The 13,335-nt window shown below is 40.5% G+C and overlaps 1 long non-coding RNA gene across 1 annotated transcript in view; it reads right to left on the bottom strand.

Moving 5' to 3' along the window:
- LOC122808856 overlaps positions 1 to 8,922 on the bottom strand; it is a 44,083-nt gene extending 35,161 nt beyond the window's left edge. Inside the window, exon 1 of the long non-coding RNA XR_006365836.1 lies at positions 8,761 to 8,922. This is a non-coding gene — a long non-coding RNA (uncharacterized LOC122808856). The remainder of the gene's footprint in view (positions 1 to 8,760) is intronic.
- Positions 8,923 to 13,335: the final 4,413 nt, after the last annotated feature.

A 13,335-nucleotide genomic window follows, 5' to 3' on the forward strand; every position in this document is an offset into this window, starting at 1 on the left:
TAGATATAGTTTTTCTACAATCAGTGTGAAAACTATTCTACAATGTTATTTTCATAATTCCCGTTTGTGAAACTGTGGTTTATTGAAATCAGTTATTCAGTCTATTTATGTTTTAAATCATTTTATTTATTACACATTTTACTATATTTTATTGTGGCTGGTTATTTAGAAAGTACTTTTAGTAATCTGAGAGTGTTTATGCTTATTGTGATAACACCAGGGCCACTCCGAAAAGCCTTACTGCTTGGATTACATGCTACCTTTATATGAATATTTAAATTTTACCAAATATAATTGTGAACACGCCTTTTGAAGGGTATTGTGGTATTTGACTGGTGGCAGCCATTACCTTGTAATTTGGGAAAGAAAACATATCTTTCCCAAGAGGGTTTGTATGTGTGAATATCAAACATTTAAGAGCGAGTGTGTCAAATACCTAGAACTGGGACACAGTGCTCTGCAGTGGTTAGTGTGAAGACTCATTTGGGGACCTGGAGTGAAGCATACAGTCCAGTCCCAGGTTGGAACCTGTTCCTTGTGTACTCTTAGGGAAATTATGTATTTCTATCCCTGCTTTCAGTGACACTCCTTTACCAGAGACAGTGGTGAGGATTGAGGCTCCTTATTTACTACCCCATGTTTAAGTTCATAGGTGTGTACTAGGCTAATGGCCCTGGGGCCTTTACAAACCTAGCCCATAGAAGTGCCCTGGCATTGTGCCACCCATTAGTTCTCAGTATTAGACTTAAATTTGGTGGAAACTCCCCTTTAAGAGCACAACCAATGTAGGGTCGTCACATATGGTATGATCCCAGTTATTCTTATTAGTGGGTTATATATATATATATATATATATATATATATATATATATATATATATATATATATATATATGTAATTATTAACCATGGGATGGACAAGGCCAGTCTATAATCAAATGTGATAGTTTATTTTGAGCACAAAAAGGGAGGACTGTCTAGGATTCTGTCTAGGATTAAAATACAAAAGCCCTTTAATTTAGGATTAAAATACAAAAGCCCTTTAATTTTAACAGACCTGATGTCAATCATCATTGCAATGATTTAACCAATCATCGACAAGTAAACCATGGCCGAGGTGATGTAAGGACTGTTCAGGGGGCTAGGGGGCTAGGACGCCGATTTTGGAGAGGCACACGATATCTGTGGTTCACCTTTAACTACTTCTGATGTATTAGACTTAACTTTTGTGGAAACAACCCCTTTAAGAGCACAACTAAAGAACAATGTAGGACAGAAAGAAGAAGGTGAGACCCTATCACGGAAACTTCCTGTGAGAAAAAAAAAAAGAAGTGAAATCTGTGAACTCAAATGCAACAGCTTCAGGACTTTCTGGTAAAATTTATAATTTGTCTGATTGTTATTGTCTAATGAATAAGCTTCTGTTTTAAAGCTGGGTTTAAATTTTATCCCACCAAAAAGGATGGACTTGAATAACACTTTACTTGATTTGAAAATGTTTTGTCGCAAGTTGAATCTCAAATATATTTTTTGATACTACTTAAGAAATGTATGTTTCATAAACCTAGTACATATTATCCAGCATTAAATAATACCATTACAGTTTTTGAGAACTTCTGTAAAGAGGAAATTAGAAAGGTGAACAAACATAAAACTGTCTTGCCACATTATAATCTCAACATGTTAAAGTGGAAAGCTTTGAGAGAGCTCCAACAATCTACTTGTCTAAGATTTATGAAAGCTGATAAAGGTGGGGGATTGGTCATCATGGAACAGGTTAAATATGTTAACTGTTGTAGAATAAATGTTGTGCAATACTGCTGAAATTTTGCATGCCGATTTATCTACTGTGCACAAAAGTTACAACAAAGTATGGTGTAAGCTATATGAACTTTTGATGGATGGTAATATTTCTTCTGAAATGTATGATTTTATGGTTATAGACCATCCAATGTTGGGGACTTTTCTGGGATCACAAAAATTCATAAGGACTCTGAAAATCCCCCTTTTTGACCTATAGTTTCTTCTCCCCATTGTGTTATGGAAGGGATTTCCTTGGTTCATGATCATTTTTTGAACCCCTTATTAAAGATTCATGGGATTTTTGACTATTAGAATTTTTGGCTTGAATTACAACTTTGACCCCAATAAAAACTTACAGTGGACATGAATGCACTTTTCACTAGTATACCCCATGACATTGGGGTTGATTTTGTTAGACAGAATTTGAATTCACTGACATCTTTTACTGCAAATGACATTTTTGTTTGTTGTGTACTTTTGGAACTTTTGCTTCACAACAATTATTTTTTATTTAATAGAAAAGTTTACAAGCAGAACAAAGGGGTGGCTATGGGGGTCAGGTGCTGCCCGAGCTTATGCCAATATTGTTCTTGAATGGTGGGAACATACATTTTTGAAACCACCTTTTTCCACATGGAAAGTGTTTTTTTATGTCAGATATGTAGATGATTTGTTTTTTGGTTTTAGAAGGAAGTGTAAACCAGGTTCAATACCTCTGAATTTTTTAGTTTTACTTTAGGAGATGGGTTTGATGTTAACTTTTTGGATGTTACTATAAAATGGGATTTAAATAACAGTAAACATACTAGTGAAATTTATAGAAAGAACATGTTTGTTAATTACTTGCATTATTCCAGCAATCGTACTATTTACATGAAAAAATGACGAAAGTGACAAAGCTGCTTTTACTCACCAATACATTTTTGTAGTCTTCGTTCCACCTGGCTGGTGATTTTCTTGGTTATGTTTTATTTTTGCAGTTTCATCTTGTGGGAACTATTTTTGATTTTAGAGGCTTATTAATGTTGTTCCAGCATCTTATTTTTATACCCAATTCAACTCTAATTTGAGCATCTAGCTCAAGCTAGTATATACATGTAGTCCACTGTTTGGATAGTTTCACTTATGGTTAATCTTTTCATAGCATGTCTTTCCTGCAAGTCTAGATATGCTCACCACGTGGCTCAGCTGTACCCCACCATTGCTGAAGCTATAGCTAGAAAGTGTGAGGAGGCTGAGTGCCTCGCTAAAAGGAGAGTCCCAACCTTTCACATTTGGCAAGGAATCTGGGATTCTGCCAGTGAGAGTCACAGCTGGAGGGGCTGGTGAAGACTGCAGTGCAGAGTGAGGTGGGCAGCTTCATGGCCAATATGGAGAATCTTCTGGAAAAAATTGAACATTTGCCCACCTAGCTGGCCCCAGTCAGTGGGCTGCAAGACAAGGTTGTGTTCTATATTACTAGACACTGATTAATCATCTGGGGATAAAATCACAGTAATGTTTCAGATGGCTGAGCAGTGGGCTGCAAGACAAGGTTGTGTTCTATATTACTAGACACTGATTAATCATCTGGGGATAAAATCACAGTAATGTTTCAGATGGCTGAGCAGTGGGCTGCAAGACAAGGTTGTGCTCTACATTACTAGACACTGATTAATCATCTGGGGATAAAATCACAGTAATGTTTCAGATGGCTGAGCAGTGGGCTGCAAGACAAGGTTGTGCTCTACATTACTAGACACTGATTAATCATCTGGGGATAAAATCACAGTAATGTTTCAGATGGCTGAGCAGTGGGCTGCAAGACAAGGTTATGTTTTATATTACTAGACACTGATTAATCATCTGGGGATAAAATCACAGTAATGTTTCAGATGGCTGAGCAGTGGGCTGCAAGACAAGGTTGTGTTCTATATTACTAGACACTGATTAATCATCTGGGGATAAAATCACAGTAATGTTTCAGATGGCTGAGCAGTGACAGGGTTACCTGCAAGACAAGGTTGTGTTCTATATTATAGACTAGACACTGCTTCATCATCTGATAAAATCAATGCAGTAATGTTTCAGATGGCTGAGCAGTGGGCTGCAAGACAAGGCAGATTTGTGTTCTATGAAACGTTGCTGCTGAATTCATATTAATCTTATAATTTCTTGCACTTAAAAAAATGCATCATGCAGAGACTGCTTACAGACATTAACTTTTCTTGGTTTTACACAGTACCATACTAACTAGTTCTACACTGATTAAGTGCTGGGGATCAGTAATGTTTCAGTCACAGAATTACTCGATCTATGCATACAGCAAGCTTGAACATGGTACATTTATATTTTCTTCACTTCAAAAGAGGAAGAGGTTACAAGAGCAAAGTTTAAAGTGTTTGAAAATTGGAGCCCTTAGAAGGTCCACATTCACTTACAGTTTAACTCAGCCCAAGATTTCTCCCTATTACATGGTTCTAGTATGGATTGAGCTAAAGGCTAGAAGCTTATTCTGTGTACATGAAATAGAAAACATTTAATAAGTCTAATCAAGAGTTGAAGCACCATCCATACAGCATCAGGCACCCCAGCAAGACAAGAACACCAACACATTCACCATGTTACTGCATTTTTACCAGTTAAAACATGGACCACAGGACATGTTTTATGGTGGTCAATATGACCCACCAAGAAAGAGAGACTGCTTCTGAGAAGTATGGTGTGCCATTTGTGTTCTAGTTTTAGTGCATGTTTTCAGGCCTGGGAGCCTCACAGTCTCTTTGGCTTGTTTCCTGGGTCTCACCCACTGTGTGGTTGAGCCACACTGGATAGCACAGAAATAGATCATTCCATATGGCCAGGCATGTGACATTAGCCTACACATCCATTCATGTTTGCAAATTGTAACTGAACTTCAGACTTATGCTTAGCATTGCTACTGCTCAGTGCAGAAGGTGTGGTAAATGGATTTTCCATGGGAAGAGTGTATTGTGGCGCTTTGATCATTAGCAAGTGCAGCATAGAAATAATGCTTATTACAGACTAAAATTATCAAAGGATGTCCTAGGAGGACTCCCAGCCAGTGTCAGCAATTCAGCCAATGGTAGTGGCAACAATCTTCATTTTTCATTGCGTGGTGGTGGTGGCAGTTTATACCATCTTGGTCGCAAACCTTTGCAGTTTCAATCATGTGCAGTCAGTTGTGGAAAAAAGCAGCCCAGGGGATGTATAAATGCACAACTTCTCAGACTGCATTCAATGAGATTTCATGCCAAAGTAAAAAATAAATAAATAAATAAAAAGCTTAAGAAGCACCTTAAAAAGTGGTACTGCCATTAAACACAGTAGACATTAGAGTCTCGATTATCAGAAACGTCAATTATCTGAAAACAGCCTTCCAAAGCTTTCGGGTAGGAAAAATCATAAAGTCTGAATATGTAAATGTTAGACGTATTCACTTGTGCGGGTGGCCATGGTGGTGCAGTGGTTAGCGTTGCCGCCTCACAGCAAGAGGTTCTCCGGTTCAATTCTCGGCTGGGATGCCTTCTGTGCAGAGTCTGCATGTCCTTCCTGTAGTTGCGTAGGTTTCCTCTAGGTGCTCCTGTTTCCTCCCACATCCCAAAGACATGCAGTAGGTGAATTTGACACTCTAAATTGGCCCTAGGTGTGAGTGTGTGTGCCTTCTGTGGAAGGTTGGGTGATGGGCTGGCAACTCGACACTGTAAAACTCCACTGCCAATCATGAGCGGACAGATGATCTGCTGTGGCACCCCTAACCGGGAAAAGCCAAAAGAAGAAGAAGACGTATTCACTTGTGCATGTTTTTTTGAGCTTGTACTACAGTAAATTTTCTTGCTTAATGTTCATCAAAAACATTTTTTATAATTTTTTTATCCAGTTCAATTATATGTTTGATTATCCAAACGACCCTGTCCCAGTTAGTTTGGATAATCGACTCTCTACGGTATATTAAATGTTGCTACTGGAACTGCACATTGGTCTGGTCATTTAAACAGCAAATTTTGCTTACTGCCCTTTCCAGAAGGCCCGACCCTAAAGATTCAACCTGCTACCTAACCTTAACTCCCCTAAACTCTTACTCCCTCCATAGCCCTAATCACAAACCAGGTTCCCTAAACCTTACACCTCTCTACTGTCCAGACTTCGCAGAATGTCCAGATTATTGCTCTTTAATTTTGGTCTATTCCTCATAAAATATGTAATTTTCTAGAAAATCATTAAGGATTTGTCACTGAATAATAACAGACATTTGAGTTTCAGACTTCATATCCTTTAGGAAATTAATGCTAATGCAAAACTGTGCAGCATACCAACTAAGTTTATAACAACATTTAAAAATCGTCCCTATTTTTTGGATATTTGTCTCCCCCATTACTTTTGGCTTTGTTAGATTTCTTGTGCTTACATGTCTGAGAGGTATGCCTTAGGGAGGTAGCAAAATTTTAGGGTTGGGGTTAGTGATCAGGTAGGACTTTTAGGGATATATTTAAGGTTTTTGGAGGGCTATGTATGGAATGGTAGGTCATGCAGTTACCATTAAATGACTAAAACAAATGTACGTTTATATTCACAAAAAATCAGAACAGTTTACAAGTTATAAAATGCTCCAAGACAAGTGTTTTAGTAACAAACTACTTTACATTCTGCCAATCACATTATCACGTGATTATGGCAACCGGTCATTAACTGCTGTCAGTCACCATGGCTGCACCCAAACCTCCAAAGTCCCACCCGTAGGGTACTAGAACAACATCGCACTCACTAGTGGGCAGCAAAAGGAATGCAATGCTGACAGGCTCAAAAGTACACTAATTTGCACTGCCTCACCTGTGCACTCTAGATAGGCTGCTGCACACACTTACCACCGGCTGTACAGATTCTACTTCTATTATCCTGGCACTGCTACAGGTGGCACACAAGTTACGGAACATGTACACCTTGCTCACCCTGGATGTTTAAGCCATTATTGCACATAACCGTCCCTCTCCAGATGCTGATTTTAATGTGCCTCATCCAGTAACTGAGCATACATTTTCTGGGGTGCAGCAGTGACTTTATCCCTCTGCACCACCTAGGATGGAACTTGGCTGCGTAAATTGTTTATCAAACAGAGTTATGCTTGCTTGGCAAATCAGAAACAAAGATCCCCTCCCATGGAACCACCCAACAGATGAGCTAAACAAACAAAAAAAAAAAATTACATACATATGAATGCCATGTCTGAATTAACTAGTCATCTACTGCAAATTGACAGCAGTAAAAAGCTCCCTACCCTCAATGCAAAGCTACAATTTGGAATGATGGGGGATGTAAGGGGTTGCAGAATGCAACAATTTCTTCCAGAATTAGGGGGACCATTATAACTTTCCCCTCATTCAACTAACCAAATATTTACAGCCACCACTTCAATGGCCAACTGTGCCTTCAGCTGAATATGTAGAAATAAAATACAGATCTTCATTTGTTATTGCTTCATAAAAACAGAACCCATACACATTTTACCATTACACTCAAAAATACCTGCAGACAGAGAGAAACCATGCAAAATGTGATGCTTTACTATGGTATACTATCCTTCAGCTGGCTTCCCAAGACCATACTGTGCTGAATGCTGTCACAGCAGCACAACTGATAACTTGCCAGATTTCCCTTTAATATGGAATCATAGCTACATTTTATGGGGTATTAAAGAAATAGGAGCAAATGTAACCATTTGAATCAGTTTTATTTAAATAATAGTGAATGTGCAGTTCACCTAAATATTCAGTACAATAACAGTTTGCAGCCCAGCTCTGTTATCTTGCCAGAAGAAATGAAAGTCACAATAGAAGACTAGTCTCAAGTGTCATTAACTGTACTGCCAGTCTTTAGAGGGGGGGGGGGGGGGTGCAAGCTTGATTACTGGAGTATCACTTATGCAGGAATTGGAACTCATGATCACATCTTCACACTAACAGCACTGCTTGTGAAACTGTTAGCCAAGCTTCACGGACTACCACTGAATACCAAAAATCAAGCTACTCACAAGATACTTTCTTGCCCCCAAGACACAAAGAAGAGAACAGCTGTCAGATGATCTCAATACTAGGTGAGGGAAAGAATGTTTAGTACAATGTTAAGGCTGCATTACCACACCCACAGACTACTTTACCGTTTTAAGCAACGCACACACACTTACTTCATGGGCACAGCTGTCAAAGTGCCTTTAGAGCCCAAATGCATGTCTAAAAGTACTTTTGGTTTAGGAAGAAGACTGCTTAGGCCAGTGTTAGTACTACACAACCACATAAATACACAGCTTCAAAGGAGGACAATAACACCACAAACTACAGCACCGTTGCCCACATCTGATTCAGAATAACAAAAGGAACAGACTGCTAAAAACAGGGCTAATTCAGTGAGAGTATGCCAGGCTCCTTCAAAAGCAGCTAAGTGGATGAAGTTTCACTGGGAGAAAAGGAAAGCAGAGGTGTGGATACAAGCATCAACAAAAGATGGGCAAGTTTACTGTATAGGATTGTAGGAAAAGCTTGTAACATTTAGTGAAGAGCATATATGTGAAGACAGCTATTTTAGCAGATAGAGAATAATCTGAAACACCATTAAACAAACTATTATACAAATACAACATGACAGCTGCACTCATCTAGGAAGCTCATCACAGTAAACCAGCTTAGATTTAACAAGCTTCACAGAGATCATCAATTATTCTGGGAGCTTGGAATCTCAAATCTACATATCCTAATTAACAACTAAAGCCAAACTTGGCTTAGTTTTCACATCTCATAAATTCTGACAAGATAGACTTTATCCCCCAAGTCATGCAGATGGGAAGCAAACTACACAATGTACATTTTTTCAGCTTGTACCATTTTTTTAAAATAGTAAAACGTACATTCTGCAAATTATACAAAGTGAAAAGAATCTATATGAGAGAAAATAACAAAATGCTCACCTTAGAGTACACGCAGCTGTAATAATGAAAAATTGCAGTGCAGTGCTTTCTTTACGAAAGTAGCAGGATAGAAGTCTGAATGGTTTAAAGCCAGGAATGTTTCGGAGGCGTGTTAGATGCCTGTAAAAAAACTACTTGCATCACACCACTCTGCTGTTTCAGAGAGAAAAAAAGAGGTTTGTAGAATGTTATAGGTCACTGTTTTAGCCACTCCTTTTTCAGTGGGTGGGGATGGCAGCTGTTTTAAATTACTTTTTTCCTGAGTAGGAGAGGAAGTTGAAGTCCTCCATTTTACTGCTTATGTGTACACAGGCAAACATAGATATGGACTCATTTCTGGAAGCAGTGGTAAGCTGTTTTACATCAGCACAAACAACACGTTGAGGCAATGATGGTATTTGTTAGCAGAGTCTGAGCATTAGAAAGTTTTGGCTTTACCCAAGAGTAGCTGTGGCTAGGAATTCTAAGGTTACTGTCCCTGAATTTGACTTCAGTTTTTGCTCTTTACCTTTAATCTCTCTCCTAAAGCCAGTCACTTTTGGAGAAAAGGTGGTGAATCATACTTAACAGATAATGGTAATAATTAAGTTATAGACTTTTTTACTTCAGAAAGTGTATATTTATTTGCTTTCTCTTATTCTATCAAAGTCTCATGTTAATACGCTAATATTTCGAAAATGCCCCTGATTATTTCTGGGTTTCTCCCTGATTCTTTTGAGATTAGTCCCTGCTTAGTTGAGAGCCATGTGTAGGAATTTATATATTTTTATTGTTATTTTTATTTATTTTAATGTAATAACTTAGCTTGCCCCATGTTCTGAATTGGTGATAATGACGTATATAAGCACAACATGTAATAGGTGAAATTCAGACCTAGAAGCCACTGACTACATGTGAAGGAGTTTAAACAGTTAAATTAGCCTCACACAAACTTTGCAGAGGCCAAGAGGCCTGCATTTTGTTAAACCAGAGTGGTGTAAAAACACCAAAGCAGCATCTAATCAGAACTGTTGATCTGGAGGCTTTTAGTTTTTTTTTACATAAAAATCTTGATACAGCTATGAAACCTAATACCTGGATAGAGTTATGAAACTTATAGGTTCATAGGTTCATATTAGGCTATCTGCCCTAGGGCATTTATAAGTCTAGCTAGAGTGTGTTTGGCTTTCGCCACCCATTTTAAATTAATTTTGCTATGCCCTTTTTTGAGGTTAGTATACTGTGCCTCTGTCTAACAGGGACACAGAAGTTAAACCCGGGGTAAACCTACGATCTCCCATCCACTCATCAAGATTCCTCTTGAAGAGAGTCAATGAGGGACTCTGCCTAACCTGGACTGGGATTTTATTCCAGAGTGAAGGGAGCCTCTGGGTTATGAATCTGTCCCTCCAGCATGTCCTATTTATTTCAGTGCTGAGGTTCAAGTCTCGCGAGTGCATAGCTCGATGGGATTTGGATTTTCTGAGGTGCAGCATGTCCATTAATTCTGGGTTGGACATGGCTTTATACATCAGGCACAGATTGCCTCTGAGCAGGCGGTATGCCACTGAGTAGAGCTGGAGTTTCTTTAACCAGGCAGCATATGGCATCTGTTTGAGCCCTTTGATCCTCTTGGTGAGGTACTTTTGGGGTCTTTCCAGTTGCTGCAGGTGTCTGGTAAGGTACATCCCAAAAGGGGCATTGTACTCAATTATGGGCCTGAAGAGGGATGAGTAAAGAGGTACGATGACCTCCCCTGATCTAGATGTGAATCCCTTCATGATTAGGTGGGCTATATAAAATGTGTTTCTAACCACTTTGGCCACGTGGTTGTCAAATGAGAGATTGCTATCAACTTGGGTCCCCAGGTCCCTAACTACGTCTTCTGTACTTAATGGATTACCACCTATGTGGTAATTTGTGGGCATTTTGTTTTTGCCAAAGGGGATGACTATACACTTTTTGGCGTTTAGCTTGAGGCCATGGCTCTGGCACCAGTTGTCTGTTTCTATGAGGCCCTTTTGGAGGATGCTTGTGTCGGCTGGAGAGTCGATTATGGTGCCCAGTTTGCAGTCATCTGCGAACTTGGTCAGCCGCAGTCCTTCCGTGTTGGCCTGTACCTCCGAGAAATATATACCGAACAAGAGGTCCCAGGACTGAGCCTTGTGGGACGCCACTTGTAACTGGTTTGGAGTCTGACATGGCTCCAGCAATTCTAACCATGTGGGTTCTATCCTTGAGCCAGTTTGCAACCCATCTAGTGACATAGGGCTTTATATTTAAGCTGGTGAGCTTATCTATAATGCCCGAGTAGGGTATTGCATCGAAGGCTTTTGTGAGGTCCAGGTAGGCTGTGTGGACCACCTTCCCCTCGTCAATGGCCTTGGTGACTGTTTCAAAGAAATCGACCAGGTTTAAGAGGCAGGATCTGCCCTTAACAAAGCCGAACTGGGTAGGATCCAGTGTCTGTAGGTCCCCAATATCTTTATTTATGAGGTCCATGATGATCCTTTCCATAGCTTTGCAGACCAAGCTAGTCAGGCTTATGGGGTGATAGTTTCCAGGATCCGTTGAGGCACCACCTTTGTGGAGAGGGACCACTGTTACTGTACACCACTCTTTGGGTACATATCCTGTAGTAAGGCTGAGATTGAACAGTAGTTTTATGTTTGGGTTTAGCTCTTCTTGGAGTTCATGTAGGGCCAGCCTGGGACACCATCTGGTCCCATTGATGCTGTGTTTTTGCTTTGGAGAGGCGGCTCTTACCTGAGCATCTGAGATGTCAGGGGCAGCACTCTGCTGGGATAGATATTTGCCCTTTTGGTGGGGAGGGGGGGGGAAGTTTGCGCTGAACCTGTCAGCTAGGATGTGGGCAATGTCTGTGATTTCGGTGTATTTTTTGTCATTTTGGACTAATTCTGAGCATATCTGGGAATTCCCACCCAGGCACCTAACGGGATTTGGATTTTCTGAGGTGCAGCATGTCCATTAATTCGACATGGCTTTATACATCAGGCACAGATTGCCTCTGAGCAGGCGGTATGCCACTGAGTAGAGCTGGAGTTTCTTTAACCAGGCAGCATATGGCATCTGTTTGAGCCCTTTGATCCTCTTGGTGAGGTACTTTTGGGGTCTTTCCAGTTGCTGCAGGTGTCTGGTAAGGTACATCCCAAAAGGGGCATTGTACTCAATTATGGGCCTGAAGGGATGAGTAAAGAGGTACGATGACCTCCCTGATCTAGATGTGAATCCCTTCATGATTAGGTGGGCTATATAAATGTTTTTCTAACCACTTTGGCCACGTGGTTGTCAAATGAGAGATTGCTATCAACTTGGGTCCCCAGGTCCCTAATTACGTCTTCTGTACTTAATGGATTACCACCTATGTGGTAATTTGTGGGCATTTTGTTTTTGCCAAAGGGGATGACTATACTCTTTTTGTGATTGAGCTTGAGGCCATGGCTCTGGCACCAGTTGTCTGTTTCTATGAGGCCCTTTTGGAGGATGCTTGTGTCGGCTGGAGAGTCGATTATGGTGCCCAGTTTGCAGTCATCTGCAAACTTGGTCAGCCGCAGTCCTTCCGTGTTGGCCTGTACCTCCGAGAAATATATACCGAACAAGAGAGGTCCCAGGACTGAGCCTTGTGGGACGCCACTTGTAACTGGTTTGGAGTCTGACATGGCTCCAGCAATTCTAACCATGTGGGTTCTATCCTTGAGCCAGTTTGCAACCCATCTAGTGACATAGGGCTTTATATTTAAGCTGGTGAGCTTATCTATAATGCCCGAGTAGGGTATTGCATCGAAGGCTTTTGTGAGGTCCAGGTAGGCTGTGTGGACCACCTTCCCTCACAATGGCCTTGGTAACTGTTTCAAAGAAATCGACCAGGTTTAAGAGGCAGGATCTGCCCTTAACAAAGCCGAACTGGGTAGGATCCAGTGTCTGTAGGTCCCCAATATCTTTATTTATGAGGTCCATGATGATCCTTTCCATAGCTTTGCAGACCAAGCTAGTCAGGCTTATGGGGTGATAGTTTCCAGGATCCGTTGAGGCACCACCTTTGTGGAGAGGGACCACTGTTACTGTACGCCACTCTTTGGGTACATATCCTGTAGTAAGGCTGAGATTGAACAGTAGTTTTATGTTTGGGTTTAGCTCTTCTTGGAGTTCATGTAGGGCGCAGCCTGGGACACCATCTGGTCCCATTGATGCTGTGTTTTTGCTTTGGAGAGGGCGCTCTTACCTGAGCATCTGAGATGTCAGGGGGGCAGCACTCTGCTGGGATAGATATTTGCCCTTTTGGTGGGGAGAAGTTTGCGCTGAACCTGTCAGCTAGGATGTTGGCAATGTCTGTGATTTCTGTGTATTTTTTATCATTTTGGACTAATTCTGAGCTTATCTGGGAATTCCCACCCAGGCACCTAACATAACTAAAGAAAGCCTTGTGATTATCCTTAGTGTCCTGTGCAATTTTTCTCTCAAAGCTGGCCTTAGACGATTTTATGAGTGCCCATAGTTTTTTGCTAATACTGATCAGAGATGCCTTCCCTTTTTGGGATTTTGCTCTATCATGTAGTAGCTTCCTCCTTCTGTTGT

Source organism: Protopterus annectens, chromosome 8.part0, assembly GCF_019279795.1.
Source record: "Protopterus annectens isolate FY-2018-M chromosome 8.part0, PAN1.0, whole genome shotgun sequence".
NCBI lineage: Eukaryota > Metazoa > Chordata > Ceratodontiformes > Protopteridae > Protopterus > Protopterus annectens.